The 21,018-nt window shown below is 46.8% G+C and overlaps 1 long non-coding RNA gene across 2 annotated transcripts in view; it reads right to left on the bottom strand.

Moving 5' to 3' along the window:
* LOC308593205 overlaps positions 1–20,699 on the bottom strand; it is a 751,641-nt gene extending 730,942 nt beyond the window's left edge. For both annotated transcript variants that reach the window (XR_014010845.1, XR_014010846.1), the window contains exon 1: positions 20,281–20,699. This is a non-coding gene — a long non-coding RNA (uncharacterized lncRNA). The remainder of the gene's footprint in view (positions 1–20,280) is intronic.
* Between the last annotated feature and the right edge of the window lie 319 nt (positions 20,700–21,018).

The raw sequence follows: 21,018 nt of genomic DNA, 5'->3' as shown, positions 1-21,018 counted from the left end.
GAGGTACTATTTCTGGGTTAGTGGAGTCTGTAACCTGAAGCGTCTGTAACCTGAGGTACCACAGTACAGTAGAACCTCGGTTCTCAAATGCCGAAAACCTGGAAGTAAATGCTTCCATTTTTTAATGTGCCTCAGAAGTAAAATGGCTTCCACTGTGTTTCTCAATTTTCTCTATTGAATTTGCTGACTGCCTATTGTGCCTCGGTTTTCAAATGTTTCAGAAGTCGAATGGTCTTTCAGAATATACTACGTTTGAAAACTGAGGTTCCACTGTATACAGAATATTAAAGGTAAAGGGACCCCTGACCATTAGGTCCAGTTGCGGACGACTCTGGGGTTGCGGCGCTCATCTCGCTTTACTGGCCGAGGGTGCCAGCGTACAGCTCCTGGGTCATGTGGCCAGCATGACTAAGCCGCTTCTGGAGAACCAGAGCAGCGCACAGAAACGCCGTTTACCTTCCCGCCAGAGTGGTACCTATTTATCTACTTGCACTTTGACGTGCTTTCGAACTGCTAGGTTGGCAGGAGCAGGGACCGAGCAATGGGAGCTCACCCCGTCGTAGGGATTCAAACCACCGACCTTCTGACTGGCAAGTCCTAGGCTCTGCGGTTTAACCCACAGTGCCATGGACTTACTATTTGATGTTTTGAAATTATGATTTTGGGGTTGTTGTTTTTGGTTTGTTTAAAGAAGGTCATTGCTAAAGGTCATTGTTGAAACATCTCCATCATTCATGGAGGAGTGGACTATTGATGGCTACTAGCCATGTTGGCTGTACTCTGACCCCATAGCTAGAGGCAGGCATGCTTTCTTATGTTCTTAACTCTTCTGCTTTGCTCATGGTGGGATCTGCTTCCATCCCACACATTCCATCAGCCAGAGCGGACATGATTTCCCCGAGAAGCCGGTGAGGCGGTAGATGGCAGCAGAGGCCCATGAATCTGGGTGGCCTGGAAGAGCTAAGCTGATCTCATCCTCTTGCCTTTCTCGGACAAGCTACACACTGGGAACTGCTCCAGTCTCCAAGCAAAGCAGCTGCTGTTGCCTGATGAGGCCTCAGGGGAGGTTAAGTTTAAGGAAGCTCCGTGCATTTGTGTGTGTGAAAGAAGTGGCTGCAGCGACTCCGACTTTGCTTCTCAGGGAATCGCATGGCGGGATATTAGAATCGAGGAGGGGAGCAGACAGACTGCATCGCCAGCAGGTGTGCACCTAGTCTGTAACTTTTAAAAACAAAATCCAATCGAATATCACGAACACAATGCCAAGAGAAGGTTAATTTTGCAGCCTGTTCACATTATGCAATTAAGGAAAAACTGCATGCATTTGATCATGTATTCCATGGAGAGGAGTAAAGAGATAGTGAACAGGAAATCTTGGTTACATGCTTTCCCCATAATCTTACTTAGACTGAAGCATGTTTAAGTTCAGTGAAATCAATCAGCTTAAGTGCACCTTGCTCTGAATTGAACTCATCAGAGACATGAGATCTAGGAAACTTACTTTCTTTAAAACAACAACAACTACTACTACTACTACTACAACAACTATAAACGTGCAATTTTAAGAATGCTGAATTCTGCAACTCCTATCATATTCCATGCTGATATGTCACCGCTGAAGTTTTAACTTTAGATTGCACCCTGGGTTGTATGGATTCTGCACGCTCAGAATTACACTTGGGCAAATGTTCTCCTCCACCCCCAGCCACCTTTATTAAAAATCTAGCCAAAAAGACTAGAAAATTATTTACTAGCCCCGGTGGCTGCAAATGTGCTCTTGAAGAAAATATGCATCAGTAGATTCTTGGGGGAAAGACTTGTTAATAGATGCATCTGCTCTTCGGCTCTGAATCAGCTGCAGCTGCTTAATAAATTGATTTGAAGGTTTATATTTGAACCCTCCATGCAGATTCAAGGAGGGGAACCAGAACTCAGTCAGTGGCAGAGCACCAGTAAGCTTGTTTTCTGCTGCTCTGGAGGGTAGGTCCCCAACCAATGTATTACAAATTACAAAATAAAAAATGGAGATTCCAACTTAACATTAGGAATAACTTTCTGCCAGAAAGAGCTATTTGACAGTGGAATGGCTTGTTTCAGAAGGTGGTGGAGGTATTTAGACAGAGGTTGGACGGTCATTTGGGATGCTTTAGCTGTGATTCCTGCATTGCAGGAGATTGGACTAGATGAGTCTTTGGGTCTCTTCCAACGTTACAACTCTATGATTCTCTGAGCTGACTGGGCACATTTTTTTTAATGTCAGCAGTAGTGACGCACATCTTAAAACTGGCCAACAGGTCTAAAAATAAGTCAACTGAACTTTATTCACCCTCTTTTCTTGGAAAGCATACTTTCTGCATTTCTTTTTACACCTTTTAAAAATCTCCCTCTCTCTCTCTCTCTCTCTCTCTCTCTCTCTCTCTCTCTCTCTCTCTCTCTCTCATATATCTATCTCTATCATCTATCTATCTATCATCTATCTATCATCTATCTATCTATCTAACATCGTCTCTATCATCTATCAATCTATCTGTCTATTTATCTAGCTATCTAATCTGTTTTTGTTTAGTCGTTTAGTCATGTCCGACTCTTCGTGACTCCATGGACCAGAGTACGCCAGGCACTCCTGTCTTCCACTGCCTCCTGCAGTTTGGTCAAACTCATGTTCCTAGCTTCGAGAACACTGTCCAACCATCTCGTCCTCTGTTGTCCCCTTCTCCTTTGGCCCTCAATCTTTCCCAACATCAGGGTCTTTTCTATCTCGATCTAAAAACTGAAGTCAGGAGAGATGACACACAACATTTACCTTCCACAAAGATGGGCCAAACACCATGTGCATCACCCACTTGAAGCAGAACTCTGGAGTTCCAAAACAGTTTCGTCAACATAAAGCCAGATCTCTCTGTGCACATCAGCCAACACTTGCATCTTTCAGATGATGGTAACGATTAGGATTGCAATGTTCAGACAAATAATCGTTGAGTGTAATCAAGCTTAAAATCTTTTGAGCCAAGGAGGGAGGTGCTTCTGATGAACTGGAAATCAGGTTTGTGATTTGTAATAATAATAAAAAAGCAATTTTAATATTTGTTTATTTAATATATATTTCAGTAACAGCAAGGCAGCTAGCATTAAGCACACAAACACACACAATAATAATAATGGTGTTGTGGTTAGAGTGTTGCACTAGGGCAGTATTTTCCAAAACTGGATCTCCAGCTGTTTGCAGACTACAGTTCCCATCATCCCTGAACACTGGTCCTGCTAGCTAGGGAAGATGGGAATTGTAGTCCAAAAACAACCGGAGGCTCAAGATTGAGAAACACTGTGCTAGGACCTAATGCCAGGATGGGCAGCTGAATCCAAGCTCTCGTTCTGGCTATTCAAACTCTCTTCAGGCCACATCCGCTCCCTGCGATGAACCACAGCCCCTGCATTGCACCCTCATTGAGTGTTTTAGCTGAGTCCTTGAACTCTGATCCTGGATGCAGGGCAGAGAGGGGGTGTCTCAAAGTGTGTAGAAACTAGCCAAGTAGCAACCTCCCTTGTAGATATTGGAAATGTTTAAATATTGTACGTGTAGGAATTGGCAAGTGGATAGCTGGTGGTTAAGGATAATACATGGAAAGCAACAAAGAATTATTGTAATGCGAGGTTAATTGCAAGGAATGGAATGTGAATTAGAAATACAGTCGTACCTTGGGTCTTGAACGCCCTGGAACTCAGACGTTTTGGCTCCTGAATGCCGCAAACCTGGAAGTGATTGTTCTGGTTTGTAAACATTCTTTTGGAACCCAAATGTCCGATGGGGCTTCTGTGGTTTCTGATTGGCTGCAGGAGCTTCCTGCAGCCAATCGGAAGCCGTGTCTTGGTTTTCGAGCATTTTGGAAGTCGATCGAACTTCTGGAATGGATTGTGTTCAACTTCCAAGGTATGACTGTAGCTGGGAAAAGAATGCAGCAACGAGAGGAAAATATGGACACATGGAGGGCATAGGGCAGGAAGCCAATTTTGGGGAAAGATTGCACTAAATTTGCTTTAATTTGTGGTTGACCTGTTAAAATTTGGAAAATCAACGAAAATGATTTAGGCAAAGAGAGAAAGAAAGGAAAAAAGAAACCAGCCAAGTAGTCAAAGGCAAATTTTTACATTTCTTGGTCTGCCTGCTTTTGCCACCTACGACAGTGGCCTCCTGGGTGAACATGGTTCGGACATCCTTGCACTAGGGTTTCCGTAAGCAGGTTTAGCAGTGATACCGTTCCAGGTGCAAAAGGAGCGAGCGGCTGTTTCAACGGACTGGGTGAAAGGTGAAGGAGCAAGTGTGTGTTATTGGCAATGAAGCCCAAAAGGAGCAAAGAGGAAAGAGAGAGAGACATAAATTCTCCTGTCAGAGTTGCATCCTCCTGTGGCTTGGTCGTTGGTCACTTCCAAAACAATGTGTTCATTATATAATGCCTTAATGTGGAAACTGGGCGGAAAGAGGGGCTTCCTATTACATAACTGCTGGTGTGCGCCTGGCAGATCTCTGGATCCTGGGAGGAACAGAAAGTGCTGCAGCAACTCTTGCGGCCACAGCCAACGCTTCTCAGTAAACTCAGGGTGGGTATTTATTTCATTATTACGCAACCCCAATAAACTGGCACCCTGACCCCCTTCCTGCAAAGGAGGACACAGGCAGTGCAGCCCTAATAAGGAAAGCCAAGGCCATTGCCAATTCGTTTCACTTTCCTGGGTGCTCGCTCTTTCCCTGTCTTTGCGTTGACTTTTGTGACCCATTTGTGACCTCTTTGTGACCCAGGCCAGTGACCCAGCTACATCCCTTGCAACTGTCCGGTTTTAAGCGATACATAAAGGTAAAGGTAGAGGTAAAGGGACCCCTGACCGTTAGGTCCAGTTGTGGACGACTCTGGGGTTGCGGCGCTCATCTCGCTTTATTGGCCGAGGGAGCCGGCGTACAGCTTCCGGGTCATGTGGCCAGCATGACTAAGCCACTTCTGGCGAACCAGAGCAGCGCACGGAAATGCTGTTTACCTTCCCACCGGAGTGGTACCTATTTATCTACTTGTACTTTGACGTGCTTTTGAACTGCTAGGTTGGCAGGAACAGGGACCAAGGAACAGGAGCTCACCCCATCGCGGGGATTGGAACCGCTGACCTTCTGATCGACAAGTCCTAGGCTCTGTGGTTTAACCCATAGCACCACCTGCATCACAAAAAGCCAATCTTGGCTTCTGTTTGGATCCCACAATGTCCCGTTAGGACTGACCCTGCTGACAAGCACCAGGGTGCCTTCCGGGATCGCTTTGGCGGTCATCAATGGTTTGCGTCAAAGTCATGTTGAGAGTTGCGGAAGCCGTGGTAGCGGCAGAAGAGGCAGAGGCCACGGAGGAGGATGCAGAGGGTGAAGGAGCAAGGGGGAAAGCGAGGGAGAGAGTGAGCAGGCAGATGAGAGGGTCTAGTGGGTCAACCCTAACCCTGAGGATCCAGCACAGGTGAAGACCCTTCAGGCTCAGGCCCCAACCCCAGCTCAGCTGGTCCTGGAGGCCGGGAATCCTGTGCAGGCTGGGATCCCTCAAGTTCAGCATCCGAGTCCGAATCCCAGGCCATCGCAGGATGTGAGCGGGCCTCTCTGCTTCTTTCCCTTCTCCTCTGGCTCTGTGGACCAGCATTGTGTCCTTCTCTCTGCTGGTTTAAAGAGCGGAAGGCTGTTTTCTTAGGTTCCCACCCAAAGCATTCGTGGAATGCCAAATATCACAATGAAATAGAGATGCTAGAAGCCGTGGAACCCAAACTGGCAGAAACAAGCGCATCTTTGGTCTCTAAGCCCCATCTCTCTCTCTCTCTCTCTCTCTCTCTCTCACACACACACACACACACACACACACACACACACACACGGATTTGCACATTCTCCCACAGTCCCAAGACAAAATATGGACTTTGGGCAGCCCACAAGGGCTACGTCTCGCTGTATCAGGTTCATAGTCGCCAGCTGGACAACTGTAAGGGCAGATATGCTTATTGCCTTATTGAGAACGGCAAGCCTTTTCAACCTTTTGTGCTTTCTTTCATATATGGTAGGCAAATTCTTGGGGTCATGTTTCTGCGGATTTGAGGAAGGAAATCTCGCATGGTGGATTTCCAGTGTTCTGCACTCTGCATGGGAATGTTGCTAACAGTTGTTCCTATGGGAGCTCCGTTGGTTAGAGCGTGGTGCTGATAATGCCAAGGTTGCAGGTTCGATCCTTGTATGGGGCAGCTGTATATTCCTGCCTTTCAAGGGGTTGGACTAGATGATCCTCAGGGTCCCTTCCAACTCTATGATTCTATGAAAGGAGAGAGTGAGAGGGGCAGGCATTTGGTCAAGAAGGCTTCCACTTGTCCCCTAGTCCACTTGGCAGAGATGATTCCACCATGAAGTAATGTGTGGCAGCAATAATAATATTATAATAATTTATTTCTTATACCCCACCCATCTGATTGGGATGCCCCAGCTACTCTGGGCAACATCCAACAAAATATAGAGGAGGGGAGAAAATACGTCAAACACGTAAAGCAGGGGTAGGAAACTTAAGGCTCGTGGGCCACAAGTGGCCCACAAGGGTTATTTAACCGGCCCCTGAGCTGCCCCCGAACCGAGCCACCTGCTTAGCGAGTCCCCCCATGCTACGCTAAACTGGCGCAGTGCGGAGCAGGGACTTGCTTCTGCGGTGTCAGAAATCACGTCTGCACATGCGCAGACGCCGAAAAACACATCTGCACAGATGCAGACGCCGGAAATCACACATGCAATCCGCCCCATGGAGGGATCTCCACTGGACTGAACCGGCCCAGGTGAGGTAAACCTTGCCAACCCCTGACGTAAAGCTTACCCAAACAAGGCTGTCTTCAGAAAACACATACAGTTGTTCAACTCGTTGACATCTGATGGGAAGGCAAGTAGTTCAATTGCAAAATCATCTGCACCAGGTGTTGGAAGTCTAGCAGCAGGGATCATTCAGTTTACATCTTAAGGGTTAATTCTGTTCTCAACTAGCCAAGAGGGGAACAGGTGGAGGTGTTGCTTAGCAACCAGGCAGAGTCGTGTGTTCTTTGCTGAGGTATCACATGCTCTGATTGACTGCGTTGTTCTGTGGGAGTTTTTCCTCTGTATGTTTGGTTGAATGTCTCCCTGCTATGTTAGGCCTGGACTAAGAATGACAAAACCTCTTTGTTCATTTCTCCTCAAATTAGGTTCTGTTGTTGTTATTTTTCCACAGTGTTATCAGGACTTATTTTCTCTCTGGAAACAGCAAAGACACTTAAGTAACACAGACAAGTGCCATGAAGGGCCAAAGCAGACACTGTACATCCCATGATGCAGTGCTAAACTGATGAACAGATATGCTGTTCTATTTCAGTGTTTCTTCATTGTACAGCACTACAAAGCCCATGATCCTGTGTGAGTTTGATATGGACAACAAAACACACACATGTAAGAGAATGAATGTGGCAATGTGTGTTTCCCAGAGGAACCCCATGCTTCGGTCCCAGAAACTTGTGAGGAACGGCTAAGGGAGCTGGGCATGTTTAGCCTGGAGAAGAGGAGGTTAAGGGGTGATATGATAGCCATGTTCAAATATATAAAAGGATGTCACATAGAGGAGGGAGAAAGGTTGTTTTCTGCTGCTCCAGAGAAGCGGACACGGAGCAATGGATCCAAACTACAAGAAAGAAGATTCCACCTAAACATTAGGAAGAACTTCCTGACAGTAAGAGCTGTTCGACAGTGGAATTTGCTGCCAAGGAGTGTGGTGGCGTCTCCTACTTTGGAGGTCTTTAAGCAGAGGCTTGACAACCATATGTCAGAAGTGCTCTGATGGTGTTTCCTGCTTGGCAGGGGGGTTGGACTCAGTGGCCCTTGTGGTCTCTTCCAACTCTATGATTCTATGATTCTATGATTTATTTGGGACAATGTGGAACATTGCTCTATTTCTGCTACAACCTAGAAAAAGTAGGAGCACAACATCTTTTTGAATTTAACAAGCTCTCCATGAATTCCATCTGTGATTATTCAATCAATGTCTGTGTGGGTAGCAAAGTGTATTTTATTACCGCGACGATTGTTTGCGTTCTTTAGAAGATGCACAAACCAGATACGTTTTGTCTCCCCCATGTGATGAATCCACATTCAGTCATCGAGCAAAATCTCTCCAAGCCGGCTTGAGGATGTTTAATTCATTAGATGATAAAGTGCAACATCGTGAAAGAATCAAAAATCTGGAATGCTGGGTGATTTGGGGGGGGGGGAGAAATCTTTTTGCGTTCCAAAACCATTTCAAAGACAAGCATAGGGAACCTGTGGGACCCCCTGCCGAATGTTGATGGACTACAACTCCCATCGTCCCTGGCCATTGGCCATGCTGGCGGGGGCTGATGGGAGCTGGAGTCTTACCAACATCTGACTAGCCTCCCTGCTGCTCCAGATCCACCTCACAAAAGTCCGATGCAAACACCCAAATTTGCAATTTGCAGAACAGTCCTAAATGCACTTCAGCCGCGACGTCATAACTCAAATATTCAGGACCAATGCCCCATCGGACCAATTTATATCCCACCTGTACTCCAAGGAGTACAATTTTCCTCCCCACCCCATTTTATCCTCACAACAAGGTGAGAGGCAGTGACGGGCCCAAGGTCACCCACTGAGCTTAAGGACCGGAGAGGGGATTTGAACCCAGGCCTCCAGGTCCTGGCCCAACTTTCTCACCACTACACCACACAGGCTCTCTCCATATTCCCTGTTGTGGAATTTCTTAGACTGGCTCCCTCTTGGTTCTCCTGGCAGGCTAAGACCTTGGGAAACTAGTGAAAATCAGCGACCCTTACTTCCAATTAAACATGTATAGGATTGGGTTATTGGTTTGTGGCTTGTTGTTCTTGTTCTTATTAAAACCTAAAAGCACCTTAAACAACTTGGGGCCGCAATACCTCCAGGACCACCTCTCTCTTAACTTTTGGCTCCTCCTAAACTCACCCCCCCCCCGGTTTACTATCCCTAGTACTTCAAGACTTCCATAAAACTGCCTGGCTTAAAACTGTCTATCAAAAACTTCACTTTTGTGGCCTATCCCCACAACACCTACTCACTATGGGCCCCACTAAAGTAAACAGTCTAATTGGTCAACGTCTAAAAGATATGAGTACCAGAACAACCTGGCCACTATAAGGAAGTTCTGCCCTTGGTGTGTTCATTTTCCACCTCTCCATTTTGATTCTCTGGCCCCATATCTGCACAAACTTATCATCCCAAAATACAGACGTGCTTTAACACTTGCAAGACTGGATGTTTTGCCATCTGCGGGACTTGAGGGCCGGGCCGATTCCAGAAGATCCCGCCTGAGAAACGTCTTTGCCCCTGTGGAGATGGTAGCACCGAAACAGCGGCACACGTCCTCCTGTCTTGTACTCTCTACAAAGACCTGAGGGACGAGATCATCACCCCACTCGTACTAACCATCCCAGGGCGCTCAACCACTGCCACGATGTCCTGTCTTCTATCAGATCAAAATGAGCAGATAACAGCTGTCAGGGAACTGCCATCAGAGGGAAGAGGAGAGGAAAGTCGCTCCAGTGATGCAGGGGAGGGAACTAGCAAGGAGAGAGAGAGGGTTCCCACGGGGGAAAGAAATCCAGGGGACACCAGGGAGAAAGGGGAAGCCGAGAGCAAGGCGGAGGGGAGGCTCAGAGACTCTTCCAGTGAAATCAGCGGAGAGAGCACAGGACCTCCGCTTGGCACGCCCACGCTGCGCAGAAGGCTTCCACGCAGGGAATCTAGGAGGAGACTTGGAGTCAAACAACTCCTATGTTGGCGCAAATTTAGGTCCCTCCCACTGACGGATTCTGCCAGTGACTAAGACAGAGGTGTTTCAAGGGCTGTCAACCGGGGAAAGTTTTAGCTACACGGCTAGCTTGGAGCAGTTTGCAGTTTACGCACAAGGAACCCCAATTCCCATTACAACAGCAAAGGTTGCTTGGTTCATAGCAGGGACAATCAGAATAAGGGCCACTAACTGACTGCTGATTCAGGACTTTAAATTGTGCTCTTATATCAAATTTCCTTTTCTGCGTATACTGTAATGTTTTACTGTTGCTATGGCCATTGGCTAATGAGAATAAAGTTTTATCTTATCTATCTATCTCTCCATATGAACTGGCCTGGACCCTGAGATCATCTTCCAAGGCCCATCTTATTGTCCCTCTTCCCCCAGACGTCCAGAGGGTGGCAACATGAGGAAGGGCCTTTTCTGCAGTGGCTCCCCGTCTGTGGAATGCTTTCCCTAGGGAGGTTCGCCTGGCTCCTTCATTGCATATCTCTAGGCTCCAGGCGAAAATGTCCCTCTTCAGCCAGGCCTTGGGTTGATCGACATTCGATGCCCCTTTAAATGATGATCTTAGGGGCTGGATTGGTTCATATGGAGAGAGACGTTCTTTGACATATTATGGACGTGGGATGGGTTATTGGTTTGTTCTTGTTCCTATTCTTATTATATATTTTGCGTTTTTCATATTGTAATTGTATGTTGTGACCCACCCTGAGATCTATGGTTATAGGACGGTATACAAACGTTATAAATAACAAAAACCTGAAGAATATTATGCTGTCACTGAAATACGAAGAACAGGGGAAAAAGTCTACTGAGTGCAAGATCAAATTAAAAGCAATAAAACCCTTAAATGAAAAAAACACTATAATTACGTATTTTGTGTTTGTTGTGATTTTTTTTTGGTGTTTTTATCTTGCAGCATTATGTTGCGAACTACCCTGGGATAGACAAATTTAATAAAAAATTGTATAAAGAAAATAGTAAGGCGTACAGATTTGTGCTTTATAAAAGGTGGTTTTGGTGTTTGGGTGTTTTTATCTTGCGAAGATATGTTGCCAACCACCCTGGGATATGCATATTTAATAAAAATTTGTATAAAGAAAATAGTAAGGCTTACAAATTTGTGCCTTATAAAAAGAAGCAGATGGGAAGAAATGAATGAAGCGACCCCGGAATATGAATGAAGGGGTCCTAATATGAACAAAGGGTTCCTAATTTTTAGGGGAGGAGGAAGGGAAAGCCCGATTCGCACCAGTCCTGTTGAGGAGAAACTCGAACAACAAAGCCAGTGTATTTTGGAGGAAATAAAAATACTCAGATTACCTTTCTGGCCTGAGCGCGGATGCCTTTGCTGAGGGGTGTGTTAAAAGGGGAGGGGGGGAGAGAGAATTACGGCATGATGGATTTCTGCGCTGGACGAAATACCAGACACAGCTGTTCATTTGTGATGCTTACCAGAGAGAGAGAGAGAGAGAGAGGAAGCCGGACAGATGTTGCTCATTTCCTCTGTTGCTGTGTGGCCAACTCTTTGTTGTGCCGGAGGAAGAGGAGAGTGCCCCTCTCACTAAATTATACAACGCAATTCCAGTGTGGGAATGCCGGGCGAAGGAGGAATGCGAGGCTAGCTTAAAGGGACGTACATAATACCGAGACAGGCTGTGGTGTGTCGTTTCTTCCCTGCTCCCCAGCCTGAATCAGCAGCTTACACATAATATTCACGGGCAACTGGTGTGAGGTTGCACCAAGGACCGCCAGCTTCAGAAATTAGGGATAGGCCAAACCTGTCGATTTTTCTTTTTAATTATTTTTCAATTTTTATTTTGTTTTGTGTGCGGACAAACAAACATAACACACAGACATACATTATATGACAAATAAAAATGGAAAAATAAATAGAAAAAACAGAAAAGAAATAATATTTTTAAAAAGAGCCATGACAAAAATAAAAGCATACCTAAAAAATACTCTAATGGGCGGTATATTTTAACCAAATCTCAGATCCATTTTCTTTGATGACTTCCTTCATCCTCTACGCGGGTCTGTTGTCAACCATAATAATCTGCTTCCTTTTATCTTCTTATTAATTCTCTATATTTCTATTTAAATATTTTATTCTAACCATAAATCCATTAGCGAAAGTTAATTAAAACAAGTCCAAGTAGTAATTTGCGGGCATTGCTTTTTCTGGCAATCGCTATATTTCTTCCAATCTTTCTGAAATTTTTGTTTGCCATAACCTCTGATCGCATCTGTCAATCTTGCCAATGCAACATAACTAAATACCGTAATTTATCTTGCCATTCTTGTTTTGTTGGAATTATTTCTTTTTTCCAATTTTTCGCAAACCCATCGATTTTTCAGCCCCCCTGCCCTGATTCCTCATTTTTCCGGCCCGAAATTCAGTTCTCTGAATCTTGCGATTTTTTTACCCTTTAGACCCCCCCCACCATGAAAATACATATAAGCATGTTGCTGTGCATTTCTCCCGAAACATTTTTGGTATGCAGCTCTGAGAAATGTGCACATTTTTTGGAAGCACTTTCCCGCAGTGGAAGGCCTTTTTGTTAGCTGTTTACACTAACATGTGCGTTTTGCACAACCTCGCTCCGTAATACATCCGTCTGTCTATGCACTGGTTGGAGGACCACATCACGAAAACCAGAGAACTGAGAATTTTGAAGAGCAAGGGGCACGATCTGCTGGGATGAGCAACTAAAGGTGAGGCACATCTATGGCTTAGCCAGCATTAAGTTAGCCAAAGATATAATAATAATAATAATAATAATAATAATAATAATAATAATAATAATAATAATAATAGTAATAGTAATTTTTTATTTATACCCCGCCCTTCCCGATTCAAAAACCGGGCTCAGGGCGGCTAATGACAAATTGAAAACACTTTATTATAAAAGCAGCATAAAATACAGTATAAAAACATGAATAATAATAAAATTCAAAAATCAATTAGATAATCCCCAGGGCTAGCTGGCTGAATTGGTCCTACTTGGGCCAGCGAGGAGGCCAGGGGAGAATTAGCGGTGGGGTCCCAGAGTGGGTAATCTTCATAAAAAGGGGAGGGGGGAAGGAAGGGGACCCCTGCTTGGCAGGGGGTTGGACTCGATGGCCCTTGTGGTCTCTTCCAACTCTATGATTCTATTCTATTCTATTCTATTCTATTCTATTCTATTCTATTCTAAAAGATCAGGCTAAGTTCAAATTGAAAGCCAGGTGGAATAGCTCTGTCTTACAGGCCCAACGGAAGGAGGTTAAATCCTGCAGGGCCCTGGTCTCATGGGACAGAGCATTCCACCAGGTCGGAGCCATCACTGAGAAGGCCCTGGCCCTGGTGGAGGATAATCTGACTTCCTTAGGGCCCGGGGCCTCTAAACTATGGTTATTCATGGACCTTAAGGTCCTCTGCGGGGCATACCAGGAGAGGCGGTCCCGTAAATACGAGGGCCCTAAGCCACAAAGGGCTTTAAAGGTCAAGACCAGCACCTTAAACCTGACCCAATACTCCACTGGGAGCCAGTGCAACTGGTAAAGCACTGGGTGAATATGCTCCCATGGCAGGGACCCTGTGAGGAGCCTCGTTGCAGCATTCTGCACCTGCTAGAGTTTGTGGGACAGTTTCAATATGCTAGTACAAGTCCCTCAGAAGGAGCGTTCCATGGACAGGGGACCAGAGAGGGTGGACTTGGGCTGGATCCTAAGTCTGTTCAGCTTGTTATTGTTGTTGTTTAGTCGTTTAGTCCGACTCTTCGTGACCCCATGGACCAGAGCACGCCAAGCACTCCTGTCTTCCACTGCCTCCCGCAGTTTGGTCAAACTCGTGCTGGTAGCTTCAAGAGCACTGTCCCACCATCTCGTCCTCTGTCGTCCCCTTCTCCTTGTGCCCTCCATCTTTCCCAACATCAGGGTCTTTTCCAGGCAGTCTTCTCCTCTCATGAGGTGGCCAAAGTATTGGAGCCTCAGCTTCAGGATCTGTCCTTCCAGTGAGCACTCAGGGCTGATTTCCTTCAGAATGGATAGGTTTGATCTTCTTGCAGTCCATGGGACTCTCAAGAGTCTCCTCCTCCTGTTCAGCTTAGGATCACATAATATGGCAACCTGACATGGAACATTGTTTTAAAGCGGGTGGAAATAGGACATGACCCGCAACACACTGAGGCAAAAAACTGGGACACACGTCTTCTGGGGTCGTGCACGAGAGCATGGCACCTAAAAAGTGTGTTTCGGGGTGCTGTGCCAGATTGATATGAAGAACCACTGTAGAGTTGTCGGCTAGCCTGCTCGTTCTTTTTTTTAAAAAAAAGGTCTCACAAGGCTTTGAGGTGGGGGCCGTGCATATGCAAATACCGTGGCTCTTTATTAATAGCTGTGGGATTTGCAGCTAGGCAGGAATCCCCAGAGGCTCCCGTTTTGCACACGGAGGAAAAGAAGAAAATGGAACAGCTTCCTTCCTCTCTGTTCTACGATCGTCGTAACTGGGTAGGCCTGTCCCCCCCCCCAACAGAGCGATAGAAGCCGCCTTTTCTTGTCCTTTAATACAAAATGTGAAAAATGCAAGCTTGTTTGCAAGAGATAATTCTATCCAAGTGCACTCAGAATACGCCGCTCAAGGAAGCAATTAAATAAATTTCACAAGGAATACACCAGTCCTCCATAAGCACCCTGACCCAAAGACACTCCAAGTGCCCCTATTTTCCAGGGACAGTCCCTGATTTAGAGAAGCCATCCCGGTTTCTGATTTGATCCCGGAATGACCTGCTTTCCCTTAGGTCACCCCTGTTTTCAATGCAGAAACCTTGGCGGGTAAGGAGTTATGCGACACCCCAAACCAAGGAGATAAGTAACAACCAAACCTTTAGAAGACATCTTAAGTCAGCCCTGTATGGGGAAGTTTTTTTTTAAAATGTTTTCTTGTGTTTTCATATACCGTATTTTTCGCCCCATAAGACGCACCTGACCATTAGATGCACCTAGTTTTTAGAGGAGGAGAACAAGAAAAAAAAAATTCTGAACAAAACAGTGGATGTATGATTTTTGTGGTTCATGCTGTGGCCACAGACATGTGATTTGACGGTGAGTTTGGGGTAGCCCAATGCAAAAATCCTGTGGATCCATGTGGATCCGTGCTTTGTAACCACATTTTTGTGCCATTACAGCCCCAGGAAACAGTGGATGCGTGATTTATTTGGTGCAGGCTATAGCCATGGACATGCTATGTGATCTGATGGTGAATTTGGGGTGACCCAACGCAAAAATCCTGAAGATCCATGGGCTTTTACCTTCCCCCTCCCAGACAGCCTCCTTTATCGCGTCCCTTATCTCCCTCCTGATCACTTGCCAATCAGCTGCTCAGTGGCTTTGTTTCAACACCCCCTTCCCTCTTTCTAAAAAAAAAAAAGCACAATCTGCTTTTTGCCCCTGGGCAATTCGGCTCCAGGGACCACACATTCGCTCCATAAGATGCACAGACATTTCCCCTTACTTTTTAGGAAGAAAAACTGAGTCTTATGGAGCGAAAAATACGGTATGTTGGAGGCTGCCCAGAGTGGTTGGGGCAACCCAATCAAGAAGGGTGGGGAATAAAAAATGAAGAGAAGGGATCTCCCGCCTCAGCCTGAGATCTGCTGGATCCTATGCTGCTCATGTGCACGGATCTTGGTACAGGATTCTGCCCTCTGTCGATTCCTCAGATATTCTAGATCAGCGAGGGCTGAATAACTGAGACTGAGTTGGAGGGCCCTGGGCTCTCCCAGAACAAGCTGGCTGTAGAGGAGGGTTGGACAAATTCATGGAGGAGAGGACTATAGAAGGCTGCTGGCCACAATGGCAGGCATCTGGTTGGCCACAGTGAGAATAGGATGCTGGAAAGCAAATATGCTGAGCAGGCTGAAAGCAAAGAATAAGGTTACCGTAACTTCCGTCACAGAGCTTGAGTATGCTGATGACAACATAGTGTGTGCACACTCAGGGGATGACCCTAAATATATTTGCAGAAGCTTACGAAAAGCTTGGCCTATCGCTCAACATCCCAATTACCAAAGTGCTGCCCCAACAAGCACAAAACAACCCCTTTGCAGCGCCACAATTCCAACTCAATGGTGCAATGTCGACCACTTCTCCTACTTGGGCACTGCAGTTATCTTTCTACAAGGGCCGACAAAGATGTCCCCACTGTGGAAGGATGTGTGGATCCAGAATCGGCCTCCACAGTCACTTACGGACTCACTGTTAAGACCGTGCTCATGGAAGACAATCTTACTCGGCTATGAGTGATCGCCAAAGAAGAACTCAAATAGCACCACAAAGGTCTTATCAGGCCGTGAGCCTGATCCACCAGAGCTCTTCTTATAATACATAAATCTGTACACTAGACAGTTTTCCCTAAACTATGGGAACGTGCGGGAGGTGATATGCTCAATCGACCTGGATTACAGAGATAAGGCTTGCTGCCTTGCCACTTGCAATGCCACCCACAACACACCTCTCTCTCTCTCTCTCTCTCTCTCTCTCTCTCTCTCTCTCTCTCTCTCTCTGCACCTGTTTCATCAAAGACCCCAAAGTGGGAAGTCTTCTCACGGTGCCCAATTTTTAGCAGACTCCTCATTGCCATTGCGGCGTCCGGGAGAATGAGGCGTAGTTTGAGGTTACAGTTAAGAGATTACACAGGCTGTGTGTGTGTGAAAGGATGTGTGCAGCTGCCACACTCTGGACAAAAAGTGGGTTCTGCGGATGTGAAACCCGAGAGAAACTTGCATAAGAGACCTGCTCGGCTGTGGAGCGTTGGTTGGTTAGGTCCACGAGGCAGCTGCGTAAAAGTGCCGGGTGGGGTGGGGGCATTTTCTTCTTCGCGCCCCCCATCTTATTTCTGTAATGGCCTTCTGGAACCCCATGCTTGGGGAATTGCAGCTGTGTGCTCCCGAGGGCCCTGGTGGGTTTGCGTCTCGATTTGCGCAATCTATCTTTAGAGAATTGCATGTTCATTTCTGAGAAGGGGTATCGGCGCTCGACCAGGGGCTGCCAAACCACTTCCTCCGAGCGTTAACTGAACTGGGAGGACATCGCCCCCCGCCCTTCCTCGCTCCGAGTGCCCTCCTAGTCCTCTCCACCATCAGCCTCCCAAGCTTGGCATTGTAAGAACAAACTGGGACAGGCTGAAGGCCAAACGAGAACTATAGAATCATAGAAAGTTGGAGGGGACCCCTAGGGTCATCTAGTCCAGCCCCCTGCAATGCCGGAATCTCAACTAAAGCACCCATGACAGATGGCCACCCAACCTCTGCTTAAAAACCTCCAAGGAAGGAGAGTCCGCCATTTCCCGAGGGAGCCCATTCCGCAGTCAAACAGCTCTCACTGTCAGAAAGTTCTTCCCCATATTTAGTCCGAATCTTCTTTCTTGCAGCTTGAAGCCATCGATTCGAGTCCTACCCCCGAGAGCAGGAGAAAACAAGCTTGTTCCCTCTTCCATGTGACAGCCCTTGAGATATTTGAGATATCTCTTCTCAAGTCTCCTCTTTTTCCAGGCTAATCACACCTGGCTCCAAATTCTGTCAAATTCACAGAAGATAAGACTCTCGCTGGTGGGTACAGGCCCAGACAGAGGGGGGGGGTGGCATATGGGCCACTTGGCCTGGGCCTCCGATTCCAAAGGGGGCCTTGTTCAGCATATTCACAATCACAGGGGATGCACTGGGGCGAACGCGGAGGCGCAAAGGCGGCGGCGATGGTGGGCGGATTCCCTGGGGCCATGGCTGGCAGCACGAGAGAAAACTTCCCCAGCGTCCGGGGCGGGGCCTGTGATTTGTCTTTATATGCAGATACTGTTCAAGCCTTGAAATAAAATTATTTGTCAGCATAACTTTTGTGAAAATTATTTATATACTTACTTATTTATCAGTTATCCCCAGGGTAAAAAAAAGGGGGGTCACATTATCTACCTGACCCGGGCCTCTGCCTGGCTCTGCAAGGCCCTAGGTGGGTATGTGAGGAGAATAAGAACTTACAGGGTTAAACAGTTCAAGTTTTTCCTATCAGCACAGGCGTCCATCGGCCCAGGGGAAGTGTGCCGGGCGCCATCATATCTCAGCAGGGTAGGCCACTCTAGGATACAACATGATTCTGAATACCAGTTGCTAGAAACTGGGGTGGTGGCATCCTGCTTTTGGGCTGCCCACGGGTTCACTGTGACTAAAGGATGCTGGGTGAGCTGGGCCCCTGGCCTGATCCACCAGGCTCTTCTACGAAAGACAATGGAGTGTGCCTACAGGGGCAAAGTCAAACCACATTGTTTAGCGGCACCAATGGGCACAAGCCTGGGCAATGTGTCTAGAGGCCCTGGGCTCCCCAGATGACAAGGCCCCCTCTCGGCCTCTCTGATGTGGTCGAGCAAGATGTTTAGTTCTAGCTTGGCTGCAGGAGTTGCAGGAAGAAGGCGCACAAGGCACCATTCAACCATCTTAGGGACTCAACTCTGGATTTGTGTAGAGTTTCCCCCTTAGCCTTTTCTGCTCCTGAAGATATTCCCACAATGCAGTGGAGGTTTAGGGTCAAAGTTTTCATTCTCCTAGATGAGCTACATTCCCAGGTTGATGAGCCCAACCAGCCCCATGCAGCCTCTTCTTCGGTTCTTAATAACTGACTCCCCACTACAGTGAGATTTGTTGTTGTTGTTTAGTCATTTAGTCGTGTTCGACTCTTCGTGACCCCATGGACCAGAGCACGCCAGGCACTCCTGTCTTCCACCGCCTCCCGCAGTTTGGTCAAACTCATGCTGGTAGCTTCGAGAACACTGTCCAACCATCTTGTCCTCTGTCGTCCCCTTCTCCTTGTGCCCTCAATCTTTCCCAACATCAGGGTCTTTTCCAGGGAGTCTTCTCTTCTCATGAGGTGGCCAAAGTATTGGAGCCTCAGCTTCATGATCTGTCCTTCTCAGGGCTGATTTCCTTCAGAATGGAGAGGTTTGATCTTCTTGCAGTCCATGGGACTCTTAAGAGTCTCCTCCAGCACCATAATTCAAAAGCATCAATTCTTTGGCAATCAGCCTTCTTTATGGTCCAGCTCTCACTTCCATACATCACTACTGGGAAAACCATAGATTTACCTATACGGACCTTCGTTGGCAAGGTATCAAATCATAGCAATTACAGTGCTACCTCTGGATGCGAACAGGATCCGTTCCAGAGCCCCGTTCTTATCATGAGCAGAACGCAACCTGTGTCTGCGCGTGCACGGGTCATGATTCGCATCTGCGCATGCGCGTGACGCCATTCTGAGCGTCTGCGCATGCGTGAGCGGCGAAACCCGGAAGTAACCCGTTCCTTTACTTCCGGGTCACCACGGGACGCAACCTAAAAAGATTTAACCTGAAGCATCTATAACCTGAGGTATGACTGTATTCCTAAATTTGAATCTCTATGTATTAACTAGCATATGAACTTCTTATGCAGTTGTATGCGAACTGGTGCTGACGTTTGTCTTGTGATAAGTTTCCTCTTGCAGGAGAAGGTGTCCATTCTTGTCCGGAGGTGGTGTCGTACTCCTACAAAACTCTGCCTGATGATCTGAACTAGGAGTGGAAATTGGTGGCACCCATGGGAAGCAAAGTCTTATGTCTTTATCTCATGTTATGGTCCACACAAGGACTCCTTCATGGTAGAGAGCTTCAGGGACAAGTAGGAGCCTGAAACCCACAAGCTAAAGCTATCTCATCTTTCCCGTACTCATAGCGACCAGACCTTGCTAGTTGGTCCATTCCAGGCCTGGCGATTTTCCTCTGTGGGCCCCATTGTTTACTGAAATGAGCCAACTGTTTGCCCGAGTACACCGCAATCCTCCCACCCTCCAGCTATCTGTGGTCCCAGAGCAAATAAACATTGAGTTTCAGAGGAGGACACTGGATAAGATCCCTTGGTGTGATGCACAAACATCGCTGGTAGGAGCCGGCACTCGTCCCCCACTCCCTTATCTGTTTTGTCCACTCCAGAAAAGACTCCCTGCCTCCTTTTATTATGCAGTCCCTCCTTTCCTAATCTTCCCAACCCAGATGGTATCAGGGATAATGGGGGTTTCTCTGGGAGGCTGGCCTATAGCTGCTCCTTAGGTTAGCAGAAAGTCCATTTGTTTCTCAGGAAAGCTCGCTTCCCAAACATTGGGTTGGGTGAGTGAACAGAAAGTCTCTTCTGATAATATTTTGCACGGTATGTGGGCTGCGGTACTCTATACAACCCACTCACATGGGAGAAAGACCCGTTGAATTCAGTATCTGCCAAATTCTGGGCAGATCTAAGAAAGTAAGAACAGTCTGTTCTCATAGAGGCTGTTCTCACCTGGAGTACTGTGTCCAGTTCTGGGCACCACAGTTCAAGAAGGACACTGACAAACTGGAACGTGTCCAGAGGAGGGCAACCAAAATGGTCAAAGGCCTGGAAACGATGCCTTATGAGGAATGGCTAAGGGAGCTGGGCATGTTTAGCCTGGAGAAGAGGAGGTTAAGGGGTGATATGATAGCCATGTTCAAATATATAAAAGGATGTCACATAGAGGAGGGAGAAAGGTTGTTTTCTGCTGCTCCAGAGAAGCGGACACGGAGCAATGGATCCAAACTACAAGAAAGAAGATTCCACCTAAACATTAGGAAGAACTTCCTGGCAGTAAGAGCTGTTCGACAGTGGAATTTGCTGCCAAGGAGTGTGGTGGAGTCTCCTTCTTTGGAGGTCTTTAAGCAGAGACTTGACAACCATATGTCAGGAGTGCTCTGATGGTGTTTCCTGCTTGGCAGGGGGTTGGACTCGATGGCCCTTGTGGTCTCTTCCAACTCTATGATTCTATGATTCTAGGCCATGCGGATGCCCTAAACTTAAAGGGAAGCCTGGAAGAAGGATGCAAGAAAAAAGCACACCAAGAACTCAGGCTAAAGTTTCAATAGTGGGAGTGGTCCCTACTCGCAAATCAATAGTCAATTTTAACAAAGACGGATCCATTCAATTTTGACTATTGATTTGTGAGTAGGGACCACTCTGACTATCGAAACTTTGGCCTGAGTTCTTGGTGTGCTTCTTTCTTGGTATATTTAATAACAAGAACTCCAACTTATTTAATGCAAGAAGGATGCAAGCACAACAGCAATCTCCGTACAGTCATACCT

This window comes from Podarcis bocagei (genome assembly GCF_964188305.1).
Source record: "Podarcis bocagei genome assembly, chromosome: 8".
In the NCBI taxonomy this organism is placed as follows: Eukaryota; Metazoa; Chordata; class Lepidosauria; order Squamata; family Lacertidae; genus Podarcis; species Podarcis bocagei.
This window is presented reverse-complemented; position numbering and strand designations above follow the sequence as displayed.